Source organism: Moschus berezovskii, chromosome 7 (assembly GCF_049115385.1).
Source record: "Moschus berezovskii isolate FMDL1 chromosome 7, NW_MosBer_1.0, whole genome shotgun sequence".
NCBI lineage: Eukaryota > Metazoa > Chordata > Mammalia > Artiodactyla > Moschidae > Moschus > Moschus berezovskii.
In genome coordinates, this window is record NC_142466.1 from 5,704,014 (window position 1) to 5,719,632 (window position 15,619).

At 42.4% G+C, this 15,619-nt stretch overlaps 1 pseudogene; it reads right to left on the reverse strand.

Annotated features, from left to right (window-relative positions):
• LOC148777245 (uncharacterized) overlaps nucleotides 1-15,619 on the reverse strand; it is a 62,404-nt pseudogene that overhangs the window by 30,267 nt on the left and 16,518 nt on the right.

The following is a 15,619-nucleotide window of genomic DNA, read 5'->3' on the forward strand; positions in this document are numbered from 1 at the left end:
AAGACACTGCACTGGGTGAAGGATGCTTTACACAAACAGCTCATGCTGTAAAGATCCACCTATTAAAGTTCTAAAAGAACGGGCAAAACTAACAGATCTAAATGGTGGCTGTTTGTGGGGATGAGTGAGGAGAGACTGGGCAGGGGGTTAAAAGAAAACATTGGGACTTCCCTGGTGGTCCAGTGTTTGACTTCATGCTTCCAATGCAAGAGGCATGGGTTCAGTCCGTAGTCAAGGAATAAAGTTGCCGCATACCGTCTGACCAAAAAGAAAAAAGTCAACAGTCTATCAGTATTGCTGGAAATTTAAAAATGAAAAATCAGAGAACATGCTGCTGTGACGGTCATGTTTCTCAGTTTGGTAAGAGTTTGGGCTATGCAAGTGTGCATCTGTCAAAACTCATTAAATAGTATAGCTAAGATTTGAGCATCTCATTTCATGTAAATCTTACCTCAAAAAATAAAAACTCCTAGAAATTCTGAGCTCTAGTTAATGACTTACATGGTGAAATGTTTAAAAGTATGATACAGTATATAGAACAGTCTTTGGGACTCTGTGGGAGAGGGTGAAGGTGGGATGATTGGGGAGAACGGCATTGTAGCATGTATATTATCGTATGTGAAATGAATCACCAGTCCGTGTTCGACGCAAGAAACAGGATGCTTGGGGCTGGTGCACGGGGATGACCTGGAGGGAGGATATGGGGAAAAGGGAGGTGGGAAGGGGGTTCAAGAAAGGGAACACATGTACACCCGGGGTGGATTCATGTCAATGTATGGCAAAACCAACCAATATATTAATGTAAGGTAATTTGCCTCCAATAAAATAAATTAAAAATAAATAAATAAATAAAAGTATGATACAAGATGGCAGAGTAGAAGGATGGGTGCTCCTCTTCTCTTGCAAGAACTCCAAAATTACAACTCACTGCTGAACAACCATCAACAGGAGAGTGTTCAGTTAAGTTCAGTTCAGTTCAGTCGCTCAGTCATGTCCAACTCTTTGTGAGCCCATGAATCAGCACGCCAGGCCTCCCTGTCCATCACCAAATCCCAGAGTTCACTCAAACTCATGTCCATAGAGTCGGTGATGCCTACCAGCCATCTCATTCTCTGTCGTCCCAGTCTCCTGCCCCCAATCCTTCCCAGCATCAGTCTTTTCCAGTGAGTCAACTCGTCGCATGAGGTGGCCAAAATATTGGAGTTTCAGCTTTAGCATCAGTCCTTCCAATGAACACCCAGGACTGATCTCCTTTAGAATGGACTGGTTGGATCTCCTTGCAGTCCAAGGGACTCTCAAGAGTCTTCTCCAGCACCACAGTTCAAAAGCATCAATTTTTGGCGATCAGCTTTCTTCACAGTCCAACCCTCACATCCATACATGACCACTGGAAAAACCATCGCCTTGACTAGATGGACCTTGGTTGGCAAAGTAATGTCTCTGCTTTTTAATATGCTATCTAGGTTGGTCATAACTTTCCTTCCAAGGAGTAAGCATCTTTTAATTTCCTGGCTGCAATCAGCATCTGCAGTGATTTTGGAGCCCAAAAATATAAAGTCTGACACTGTTTCCACTGTTTCCCCATCCATTTCCCATGAAGTGATGGGACCAGATGCCATGATCTTAGTTTTCTGAATGTTGAGCTTCAAGCCAACCTTTTCACTCTCCTCTTTCACTTTCATCAAGAGGCTTTTGAGTTCCTCTGCACTTTCTGCCATAAGGGTGGGATCATCTGCATATCTGAGGTTATTGATATTTCTCCCAGCAATCTTGATTCCAGCTTGTGCTTCTTCCAGCCCAGCGTTCCTCATGATGGACTCTGCATATAAGTTAAATAAGCAAGGTGACAATATACAGCCTTGACGTACTCCTTTTCCTATTTGGAACCAGTCTGTTGTTCCATGTATAGTTCTGACTGTTGCTTCCTGACCTGCATACAGGTTTCTCAAGAGGCAGGTCAGGTGGTCTGGTATTCCCATCTCTTTCAGAATTTTCCATAGTTTATTGTGATCCACACAGTCAAAGGCTTTGGCATAGTCAATGAAGAAGAAATAGATGTTTTTCTGGAACTCTCTTGCTTTCTCCATGATCCAGCGGATGTTAGCAATTTGATCTCTGGTGCCTCTGCCTTTTCTAAAACCTGCTTGAACATCTGGAAGTTCACGGTTCACATATTGTTGAAGCCTGGCTTGGAGAATTTTGAGCATGACTTTACTAGCGTGTGAGATGAGTGCAATTGTGCAGTAGTTTGAGCATTCTTTGGCATTGCCTTTCTTTGGGATTGGGATGAAGACTGACCTTTTCCAGTCCTGTGGCCACTGCTGAGTTTTCCAAATTTGCTGGCATATTGAGTGCAGCACTTTCACAGCATCATCTTTCAAAATTTGAAATAGTTCAACTGGAATTCCATTACCTCCACTAGCTTTGTTCATAGTGATGCTAAGGCCCACTTGACCAGGGCAGACGCGAGAGACGCCGGCCCCGGCAATTCAGACACGAGAGACACTGGCCACTGCAACCGACCACGAAAAGAAGCACAGCCGAGAGGAGCTACCCAACGCCTGAGGCCGGGGCCGGCAACTGAGAGGAGCTACCCCATGCCCAATAGGCGGTTGCTGCGTGGGTGCAGGAGGGCCTAGAGGAGCTACTCCACGTTCAAGGTCAGGAGGGGTGGCCTTGAGGAGATACCCCTCGTCCAAGGTAAGGTGCAGTGGCTGCGCTTTGCTCGAGCAGCTGTGAAGAGATATCCCATGCCCAAGGTAAGAGAAACCCAAATAAGACGGTAGGTATTGCGAGGGGGCATCAGAGGGCAGACACACTGAAATCATAATCACAGGAAACTAGTTGATCTGATCACATGGACCACAGCCGAATGTTGTCCACTGGAGAAGGGAATGGCAAACCACTTCAGTATACGTGCCTTGAGAACCCCATGAACAGTATCAAAGAGCAAAATGATGGGATACTGGATGAGGAATTCCCCAGGTCGGTAGGTGCCCAGTATGCTACTGGAGATCAGTGGAGAAATAATTCTAGAAGGAATGAAGGGATGGAGCCAAAGTAAAACCAATACCCAGTTGTGGATGTGACTGGTGATAGAAGCAAGGTCCGATGGTGTAAAAAGCAGTATTGCATAGGAACCTGGAATGTTAGGTCCATGAATCAAGGCAATAGGAGAGTGTTAGGTCCCACCAAAACAAGATCCCTCACATCCAAGGGCTAAGAAGAAGCCCCAGCAAGATGGTAGGAGGGGTGACATAGTGTTTAGAATCAAACCCCATACCCGTCAGAGATGCTGGGAGAGCTCAAACAAAACCTGTGTGCACCAGAACCCAGCAACCCCACAGAGACTGAGCCAGACCTGCCTTTGAGTGCTTGAGTGTCTCCTGCAGAGGTAAGGGACAGGAACGGCCTGCCACTGGGGCAGGGACTCTGGGTGCAGCAACCTGGGTCTGTGCTACCTGGTCTTATGCTACCTGAGTAGCATAAGCCCTCTTGGAGGAGGTTGCCATTAACCCCACCATAGAGCTGTGGAGTAGACGACCCACAAACTGCAGAACAATTATACCAAAGAAACTCTTGCACTGTTAAGAAAGTTCTAGGACCCACAACAGATTTCCCAACTTGGGGGTCTGGAAAAGGGACTGAGAACTCCCAGAGAATTTGACTTTGGAGGTCAGTGGGATTTGATTACAGAACTTATAAACAAACAAACAAAACCTTGTGCATACCAGGACCCATGAGAAAGGATCAGTGTCCCCACAAGAGACTGAGCCAGACTTGCCTATGAGTGTCCAGGAGTCCCCAGCAGAGGTGTGGGTCAGCAATGGCCTGCTGCAGGGATAGCGGCACTGAGCACAGAAGTGCATGCGTGAGACCTTTTGAAGGACATCACTGTTATCTTCATTAACCCCACCATAGTTTGGTCCAGGTTAAACAAGAGGGAGGGAACACAGCCCTGTCCATCAACAGAAAATTAAAGATTTACTGAGCATGCCCCCCCATTAGAACAAAACCCAGTTTCCCCCTGAGTCAGTCTCTCCCATCAGGAAGTTTCCATAAGCCTCTTATCCCTATCCCTCAGAGGGCAGAGAGAATGAAAACCACAATCACAGAAAACTAATCAACTGATCACACAGGCCACAGCCTTCTCTAGCTCAATGAAACTATCAGCAATGATCTGTAGGGCCACCCAAGATGGACAGGTCATGGTGGAGAGTTCTGACAAAACATGGTCCACTGGAGAAGAGAATGTCAAACCACTTCAGTACTTTTGCCTTGGGAATCCCATGAACAGCATGAAAAGGCAAAAAGATAGGCCACTGAAAGATGAACTCTCCAGGTCTGTAGGTGCCCAACATGCTACTGGAGAAGAGTGGAGAAATAACTCCAGAAAGAATGAAGGGATGGAGCCAAAGCAAAAACAACACCCAGTTGTGGATGTGATGGGTGGTGGAAGCAAGGTCTGATGCTGTAAAGAACAGAACATTGCATAGGAACCTGGAATGTTAGGCATTCATGTTGCCATGAATCAAGGCAAATTGGAAGTGGTCAAACAGGAGATGGCAAGAGTGAACGTCGACATTCTAGGAATCAGTGAACTAAAATGGACTGGAATGGGTGAATTTAATTCAGATGACTATTATATCTACTACTCTGATATAGCAGTAGAAGAAATGGAGTAGCCCTCATAGTCAACAAGAGAGTCCGAAATGCAGTACTTGGGTGCGATCTCAAAAACAACAGTATGATCTCTGTTCGTTTTCAAGGCAAACCATTCAATATCACAGTAATCCAAGTCTATGCTCCAGCCAGTAATGCAGAATAAGCTGAAGTTGAACAGTTCTATGAAGACCTACAAGACCTTCTAAAACTAACACCCAAAAAAAGATGCCCTTTTCATCATAGCGGACTGGAATGCAAAAGTAGGAAGCCAAGAGATACCTGGAGTAACAGGCAAATTTGGCTTTGGAGTACAGAATGAAGCAGGGCAAAGGCTAATAGAGTTTTGCCAAGAGAACACCCTGGTCATAGCAAACACCCTCTTCCAACAACACAAAAGACTCTACACATGAATATCACCAGATGGTCAATACCAAAATGAGATTGATTATATTCGTTGCAGCCAAAGATGAAGAAACTCTATATAGTTAGCTAAAACAAGACTGGGAGCTGACTGTGGCTCAGATAATAAATTCCTTATTGCCAAATTCAGACTTAAATTGAAAAAGTAGGAAAAACCACTAGACCATTCAGGTATGACCTAAATCAAATCCCTTATGATTTTACAGTGGAAGTGACAAATAGATTCAAGGGATTAGATCTGATAGACAGAGTGCCTGAAGAACTATGGATGGAGGTTCGTGACATTGTACAGGAGACAGTGATCAATATCATCCCCAGAGAAAAAAGAAATGCAAAAAGGCAAAATGGTTGTCCGACAAGGCCTTACAAATAGCTGAGAAAAGAAGACAGGTGAAAAGCAAAGGAGAAAAGGAAAGATACACCCGTTTGAATGCAGCGTTCCAAAGAATAGCAAGGAGAGTTAAGAAAGCCTTCCTTAGTGATCAATGCAAAGAAATAAAGGAAAACAATAGAATTAGAAAGACTAGAGATCTCTTCAAGAAAACTAGAGATACCAAGGGAACATTTCACGTAAAGATGGGCACAAGAAAGGATAGAAATGGTATAGATCTAACAGAAGCAGAAGATATTAAGAAGAGGTGGGAAGAAAACACAGAAGAACTCTACAAAAAAGATCCTCATGACCCAGATAACCATGATGGTGTGATCACTCACCTAGAGCCAGACATCCTGGAATGCAAAGTCAACTGGGCCTTAGAAAGCATCATTATGAACAAAGCTAGTGGAGGTGATAGAATTACAGTTGAGCTATTTCAAATCCTAAAAGATGATGCTGTGAAAGTGCTGCACTCAATATGCCAGCAGATTTGGAAAACTCAGCAGTGGCCACAGGACTGGAAAAGGTCCGTTTTCATTCCAATCCCAAAAAAGAGGCAATGCCAAAGAATGTTCAAACTACTGCACAACTGCACTCATCTCGCACGCTGGTAAAGTAATGCTCAAAATTCTCCAAAACAGGTTTCAACAGTACATGAACTGTGAACTTTCAGATGTTCAAGCTGGATTTAGAAAAGGCAGAGGAACCAGAGATCAAATTGCCAACATCCACTGGATCACCGCAAAAGCAAGGGAGTTCCAGAAAAACATCTACTTCTGCTTTATTGACTATGTCAAAGCCTTTGACTGTGTGGATCACCACAAACTGTGGGAAATTCTTAAAGAGACTGTAATACCAGAGCACCTCTCCTGCCTCCTGAGAAATCTGTATGCAGGTCAAGAAGCAACAGTTATAATTGGACATGGGACTGGTTCCAAATTGGGAAAGGAGTACATCAAGGTTGTATATTGTCACCCTACTTATTTAACTTATATGTAGAGTACATCATGCGAAATGCTGGCTGGATGAAGCACAAGCTGGAAACAAGGTTGTTGGGAGAAATACTAATAATGTCAGATATGCAGATGACACCACCCTTATGGCAGAATGTGAAGAGGAACTAACGAACCTCTTGATAAAAGTGAAAGAGGAGAGTGAAAAAATTGGCTTAAAACTCAACATTCAGAAAACTAAGATCATGGCATCTGGTCCCATCATTTCATGGCAAATAAATGGAGAAACAATGGAAACAGTGAGATACTTTCTTTTCTTCAGCTCCAAAATCACTGCTAATGGTGACTTCAGTCATGAAATTAAAAGATGCTTACTCCTTGGAAGAAAAGCTATGACCAACCTAGACAGCATATTAAAAAGCTGAAACAATACTTTGCCAACAAAGGTCCGTCTAGTCAAAGCTATGGTTTTTCCAGTGGTCATGTATAGGTGTGAGAGTTGGAACATAAAGAAACTGAGTGCCTAAGAATAGATGCTTTTGAACTGTGGTGTTGGAGAAGACTCTTGAGAGTCCCTTGGACTTCAAGGTGATCAAACCAGTCAACCCTGAAGGAAATCTACCCTGAACATTCATTGGAAGGACTGATGTTGAAGCTGAAACTTGAATATTTTGGTCACCTGATGGGAAGAACTGACTCATTGGTAAAGACCCTGATGCTGGGAAAGTTTGAAGGCAGGAGAAGAGGATGACAGAGGATGAGATGGTTTGATGGCATCACCAACTCAATGGACATGAGTCTGAGCAAGTTCCAGGAGTTGGTGATGGACAGGGAAGCATGGAGTGCTGCAGTCCATGGGGTCTTCAAGAGTCGGACACAACTGAGTGACTGAACTGAACATTTGAAACTTCCTTTGAAATGTGTCCCTCTCCATCTTCTTTTTAATAAATGATTGATGGTTGACTAGAGGCATAGAAAATTTATGGACATATGTAAAACAAATATAATAAAAGTAATCATAGAATTAGATGGTGGGATGATGGATACTTGTGACACACCTTTCAACTTTTTATGTTTGCATTTTTTTATAATAAAATCTTGAAAACTGAAGAATGGTTTCCTTTGAGTACTGAGATTATGGGTTATATATTTTCTGCAGATCTCCATTCGCTATAATGATATACTTTATTTTAAGTAAAGTAGTCTGAAAGTAAGTTAAGAGATTTTCATACAATATTTCTCACAGATGAAAATGGATTTAAACTAGAAATCAATAACTGAAATATAACTGTAAAATCCAAAATAACTGGAGCTTAACACTTTTCTAAGTAAAACATGGATCAAAGAAGATATCTCATGAGAAATTTTAGAATATTTTGAACTAAATGAAAGTTAAAATATAGCATCAAAATTTGTGAAATGCAGCGAAAACAATTCTTAGAAGGAAATTTATAGTATTAAATGCATTCATTAGAAAATAAAGATCTAAAATCAGTAATCCAAGCTTGTACTTTAGAAAACTAGGCCATAGGTGCAAGCCAGTGCCAAGGTCACCTCCAGAACTGACTGAGCCTCTGTGTCACTGCTGACAAAAGGCCCCTGATCATCACCAGCAAGCTTCCCGACTCTAAGTTAGGTAAAAGGCTCCCCTCAGTGCTCACCCTACAGTGCCCTAACCAGTCACCTTCCAGCATGAATTTTATTTGCCGTGAGGCTATAAAAACTGGCTACTCAACCACAGAAACTGTTAACTCTCCCTGGCCTGTCAGGAGGTCGGTCCTCTGAGCTCTCAGTGCCCTCCTTATCTCTGCTCTTTGCTCTTAATAAGCTCACTCCCGGGTTTACATAAGTTCCCCCTCCTGAACCCCCCTCCCACCTCCCTCCTCCCTTAAACCCGGGGCAGATTCATATCAATGTATGGCAAAACCAACCAATATAATATTGTAAAATAATTTGCCTCCAATAAAAAATAAATTAAAATAAATAAATAAATAAAAAATAAAAAAAAAATAAGCTCACTCCCCTCTGCAATGCTGTGTCTGGAAATTCTTTTCCAGCCTGTGCTTGAACTGCCATGACAGAAAGAGAAGAGCAAAATTAGTCCAAAATTAACAAAAGAAAATAAATAAATAGTAAGAATTGCAGCAGAAATCAATGAGGTTTAAAACAGGATATTAGCAGACAAAAACAATAAAACCAAGACCTGGTTCTTTGAGAAGTTCAAAGAAACTGATAAACTGCTAAGCCAGGCTAACTAAGGGAAAGAGAGAGGACAAAAATTGCTAACATCAAAAATGAAGAGGGAACATTAATGACAATCCTATGGACATAATAGGATAATCACAGAATACTGTGAACAACTGTACATCAATAAATTTGATTACCTAGATGAACTGTACCCATCTCTTGATAGGCACAATCTTCCAAAACTCACACAAGAAGAAATAAGCAACATGAATAGGCCTCTATCTACTAAAGACATTCAATCAATAATCAATAACCTTACAAAGCAGAACATTTCAGGCACAGATAGACTCACGGAAGAATTCTACCCAACAGTTAAGGAAGTAGTTATACCAATTCTCTAAGTACAGAAGTAGAGGAAATATATCCTGATTCATCCTGTGAGATCAGCATTACCCGAATACCAAAACAGGAAAAGACACTGCAAGAAAAGAAAGCTACAGACCAACATGTATCATGAACACAGACCGAAGAGTCCTCAACAAAATCATGGCAAATCAAATCCAACAATATATAAAAAGAATTCTATTTCACAACCAAGTGGGATTTACCCCAGGTATGCAAGGATGGTTTAAAATTCATCAACTGGCTAAGGAAGAAACATCAAATGATCACATCAACAGATGAAGAGAAAACATTTGACCAAAGCCAACACCCACTCATGATTTAACAAATCAATAAATTATGAATAGAGGGAAACTTCCTCGACTAGATAAAAACCATGTACAAAAAACCTAGAGCAAACATTATACTTAACAGTGAGAATCCCACAGACAGAGGATCATGGCGGGCCACGGTCCACAGGATCACAAAGAGTTGAACATGAGTGAAGCAGCTGGGCATGCACAAGAAACTCAAAGCTTCCGCATTGAGATCAGCTACAGAGAAAGGCTACCCCTCTCACCACTCCTCTTCAGCATGACACCTGAAGTCCTGGCGAGTGCATTGAGACTGTCTGAGGAGAGCTATGCAAACTGTCCTTCATGTCTCAGAAAATCTGCGAGATAGCATGCTACCAGGTAGAAGAAGCTTCTGTCCCTGTTGAATGACTTCTCACATAGGCATGTGACAAGCAAGGAGTCTCCATCAATCACAAAAACGGTTAATCCAACAAAACCATTTAGTAAACTGGAATATATAAAACAAACATCAACCAGTTAAAATAAATGTTACAGATTTATGACTACGCTTTCTACAAGGACATTGTTGCTATTGTTATTTTTATTATCAGCATCGTTGTTGTTGTAGTTTTATCAACAGCTACTCTGTTGAGTCAGTTCAGTTCAGTCGCTCAGTCGTGTCTGACTCTTTGCAACCCCATGCACTGCAGCATTCCAGCGTCACTGTTCGTCACCAACTCCCTGAGCTTGCTCAAACTCATGTCCATCAAGTCGATGATGGCATCTGACCCTCTCATCCTCTGTTGCCCCCTTCTCTTCCTGCTGAATGATCCTTTATGTGTTTATCACTTTATAGATACACGATACACAGAGCAGAAAATTTCACAGCACATTATTTTTTGTTTCAAAATACTTATCTAGTTTTTGCTATTTCACTCAATGTTAATTTTGTCATTTTCCTGAAAAATACTGCATGATCTGCTAACTTTACAAAAAGGATTATTGTGAACCATCAATACTTTCAAAATAAACACATAGTTTACTTATTGTTAGGGACCAGTGAATTGTTAGGGACCTGTTATTCGCAGGACCTGTGAATATTACTTTAGATGGCCAAAAGAACTTGCATATCTCATTCATTCATTTAAGGACTTTGAGATGGGAGACCATGCTGAATTATCCAAGAGGCCCAATATGATCTCAGGCAGCTGGTTAGAGAGGAGAGAAGCACCATGCTACTGGCTTAGAGATGCAGTGGGCACATGACAGGTATTGAGGAACCTCTACAAGCTGGAAAAGACAAGGAAACAGATCCCCCCAAATCCCCTGATGTAACACAGCCCTGCTAACACCTTGACTTTAGACTTCTGATTTTCAGAATTGAAAGAGAACAAATTTGTGTGTTTTAATCCAATAAGTTGGTTGGAATTTGTAACAACAACAATAAGAATTCAGTACAACTAATATTTACCATCAACTCCATTAAAATAACCAATTCACTTCCATCTTTGAAACACCTGTGAGAATGAGCCCACACCCCACTTCACCTCCTCTGTTTCCCTGTGGAAACTTGCAGGGTGTACATGCTCCATCTCTACTCCTTCCCATTCAAACTCCTGAAGGCATTTGAGCTGACCTACCTTTAGACCGAATCTGCAGAGAGCTCCTCTGCCAAACATTGTCAGCGACGATGGACGAGCAAATCCAAACAGCCCCGTTTAGTTCTTGAGTTACTGACCTGTTGTCAATATCTGAGATTTTCATGGCATTTCTTCTTTGAAAGGGTCTCTTCTCCCTTGACTTCAGCTGCACTATTCCCTTCCAAATCGACTCTTCTTATTACATCTCTGTGTGCATGCTCAGTCCCTCAGTGTGTCAGACCCTGTGATGCCATGGACTGTAGCCCGCCATCCCCTGTCTGTGGATTCTCCAGGCAAGAATGCTGGAGTGGGTTGCCTTTTCTTCCTCCAGGGGATCTTCCCAACCCAGGGATTGAACCTCTCAGCCCGCAGTGGCCTCTGGCTCACACACAACTGAATTCTACACTCCTACTGTATCACCCGTTCCCTTGATGGGAATGAGCTCTGTGTTTTGTCTACCCAAGTACTTCCTTCAATGTGTAAGCCTAATTATGTAACTCCCTGGTTTAAAATCCATTAACCATACTTCATAGCTTTCAGATTAGATCTGCCTGTTCATATTTCATCCCTTTTTAGCACTCCCAAACACCATAGCTTCATGGTGACAAATGAGTATTCTGATTAAGATGATCTGTCTCATACCAGCTCCCCTACACATTAGCTCCAAGGATAGCAGATGAGGTAGGGAACTGGCCTCAAATTCTCATCTGTGAAATCCATCCAGATAATGTGGCCCAACTCATGGAGGTGTTAAACGAGTAAATGAATTAGTGCTTGTAAAGAGGCCAAGGACAAAGCAATAGGATGCAGGTAATATTGTTGTTCTTATATTATTATCATTCTCTTCAGGAACCATGAATGAAGCACGAGACTGGGGGTCCTTCCCTGAGCTGCGAGGCAGATACAGGTCTTAGTGCCTTGGGGTCTTTTTGTTTGCTGTCTGGGTTTTGTTTGTTTGTTTGCTTTTTCAGCAGGTTTATGTTTAATCATTGTGGCTTCCCAGGTGACTCAGTGTTAGAAATCCGCCTGCCAATTGAGGAGACACAGCTTCCATCCCTGGGTCAGGACTATCCCCTGGAGAAGGAAATGGTAACCCACTCCAGTATTCTTGCCTGGGAAATCCCACGGACAGAGGAGCCTGGTGGGCTACAGTCCATGGGGTCACAAAGAATCGGACACAACTGAGCAACGAAACAACATTGAATCATTAAATTATTTTTACTAAAAATGATCCAATAATTCCAAAGCTCAATATCTAACTTAGAGTTACACAGCATGTAGAACAAAACTGGGAAAGGAGTACGTCAAGGCTGTATGTTGTCACCCTGCTTGTTTAACTTATACACAGAGTACAAGATGCGAAATGCCCGGCTGGACGACTCACAAGCTGGAGTCAGGATTGCCTGGAGAAATATCAACAGCCTCAGATACACAGATGACACCACTCTAATGGCAGAAAGCAAAGAGGAACTTAAGAGCCTATTGATGAAGGTGAAAGAGGAGAGTGAAAAAACTGGCTTAAAACTCAACATTCAAAAAACGAAGATCATGGCATCGGGTCCCATCACTTCACGGCAAATAGATGGCAAAAAAATGGAAACAGTGACGGATTTTATTTTCTTGGGCTCCAAAATCACTGCCGATAGTGACTGGGCCACAATATTAAAAGATGCTTGCTCCTTGGAAGGAAAGCTATGACAAACCTAGACAGCATATTAAAAAGCAGACATCATTTTGCTGACAAAGGTCTGTTTAATCAAAGTTATGGTTTTTCCAGTAGTCATGCATGGATGTGAGAGTTGGACCATAAAGAAGGTTGAGCACCAAAGAACTGATGTTTTCAAACTGTGTTGCTGGAGAAGACTCTTGAGAGTCCCTTGGACAGCAAGATCAAACCAGTCAATCCTAAAGGAAATCAACACCAAATATTCATTGCAAGGACTGATGCCAAAGCTGAAGCTCCAATACTTCGACCACCTGATGGGAAGAGCTGACTCACTAGAAAAAACCCTGATGCTGGGAACAACTGAAGGCAAGAGGAGAAGCAGGTGATACAGGATGAGGTGGTTAGATAGCATCACCAACTCAATGGACATGATTTTGAGCAAACCCCAGGAGATAGTAAAGGACAGAGGAACCTGATGGGCTATAGTCCATCAGGTTGCAAAGAGTTGCAAACAGCTGGACACAGCTTAGTGACTGAACAACAACAAGCATGCGAAAAGTGGATAATTTGATGGAGTGGCAACAGCAGGATCAGGCCAATTGCACCCAAATATCATATTTTCCAGGCATTCCTTTGCAGGAATTTATTGACAATCTAAAGACTATGTTCTGGGCACTTGTTATACATGGTTGATGGAAAAGCAAACAAAACACAAAACCCCTTCTTTAGAGCTTCTGTTCTAGCGGGGAATATAACTAATAAGAGAAGCAAGAAGAGCATTGTGTTAGATTAAGAGAAACTACAAGAGACAAAAAACACAGGCATGAAGGGATGTAAAGTGCTAAAGGAGAAAGGAGGGTAAATTGTAGACTGCTGGATAGCGAAGCCCGCCAAGAGGGTGACTTCTGACTGAAGCTGTGAAGGAGGGAAGGATCCAGTGTATTCTACTCCCTGGGAGCCGCTGTGTCTGGCTAAAGGGCAGCCCAGCACTGAGGCAGTGAGACCATCCAGGAACAGCAGAGAGGCCTGTGCGGCTGAACCAAAGATCAGGGTGGCCGTGGACAAGGGGAGCCACCAAGGTAAAGTGACCCCACAGAAGGATGTCAGTGGTCACTCTGAACATGGTGGGAACTATACTGGACATTTTGGCCTTATTTAAGTTTTCTTATTTTTACTGAAAATTTGAATAATTCATATACATGTTTCTTTTGCTTTGGATAAATTTTCTTGAAAAATCAAGAAACGAAACAATATAAAAATAGCATAACAAATTATACTCCTAAAGTGTTTGACCATTTAACACTTTACATATGCTTTTTTCCTTTTAATATTGACAGGATCACTGTTGTAATGGCTTTTCTGACAAGTTGCTGGTGAGATAAAATTAACTCAAGGGAGTTTAATATCTTTTTGGATTAAACTGTCAACACCCTTTCTTTGAAAAGGTCATTCTGGATTACATTCATGTATGTATCAGCTGTACAATCATGGGTACAATTTTCAATTGATACATTGCAGATAAACATGGTATTGACCCTAGCATAGGCTGTGTCTATGGACAAGCAAGTGCCTGAAGTGTTGTGAATAACCTCCTCCGCTTTCCTCCTGCAGGAAGATGCTTTGATAAGAAACCACACGTTCTAGCCAAACTACAGTCCCAGTGACAGAAGTAACATGAGCCCCTCGGTGTGTGACATTTCTGACACAGGCTTCTCCAACACCTGCTTGTCAGTCCATCAGAGGAAACCTCGGGGCTGAAGACCCGCCAACTCCCTGCAAATTCCTTCCCAGAATAGCAGGCGCTGAGCAAAGAGCAAGTCCAGCCGCAGCAGGCCAGGGTGGACCCAGGATTTCTGTGGACAGCAACTGGCCCCCACACTGGCCTTTTCTCAGCGTCTAAATGTTCTCTGTTCCAACAGCCACTCTCCCCCTTTGACACATTCTTCCTTCCTGTCTGCTTTCCCCGAGGAGTCCCGGCCACATGGTCCAGGACAGGCTCCCTGCAGAGCTGCCCCTGAAGTTGTGGGCAGCTGTCCCCATGTCCCCGCTTGTTGCAGCAAATGCTCCCCAGGCAAGTCTGATGATCCCCACCCCATGTCTCCCCAAGGCAGAGAAAACAAGAACTCTAGGAGAAGCAGAGGCTGTCAGCTGGGATGAGGCTGTGAAGTCTCAAAGCCACTATTAAACTCGAATTATCCTGGCAAATCTACCTTCTCCTCTAAAAACAACAACAACAACAAAAATCAAAGGGCCTCATACAGTTTGGGGAAGTCTTTACCTTTGTAGAAAATAGCGAAGCATTTCAATGTAAACCATTAGAACTTTGAACCGTGCAAAGACTGTTTCAATTAAGTTGTATTCAAACTGTAAAAGCTGTTGGTTTCTTTCCTGTTTTCCTTTTTCCTAACTAATGTAAATACTTCAAAAAAGTCACTTTTTGTGGCCACTTCAAAACTCCCTGACTTTGCTAAGCTGTTCCACAAACTGTATTTGAGTTGCTTCACCTTCCTGCTACTATAAACAACGTGGAATTGAATGCGTTTTGCATACAGCTCTTGCTATAGTTGAGATTATGTCCTTGGAGCAGACCTGGCATGAAGTGGGTCAAAGGACATGCCATTTTGATGTCTGCCAGGCAAAGAGTACTGGTCATAGAGGCAGAGTCATTTAATCTGCCATTTGCTCAGATTAAACAGCGGCAAATCAGCAGGCAGAGCCCATCCCAGAGAAGAGGAACTCTGGTTTAAGGTACTAACATCAGTGAAGTTTATTTTTAACTCTCTGAATTGAAACATACTGAATTCAGAATTTCTCGATTACTCTCTATTTTATACCCAATGACTTCAAAATTTTTTTACTATCTTGTAGGTTCACCAGGCAAGAAAGGATGTCAAAAAATTAAAATGGCTTTAGCTCATTGTGTGGTTAACTTGTTTGTCTTTTTTCTCTTTTTTGATGGTCCATGTAATGAATGCACACAAATGCCAAGTATGGGAAAAAAGGAGCTGAAAGTTTTCTTTACTCTAACCCTCCAC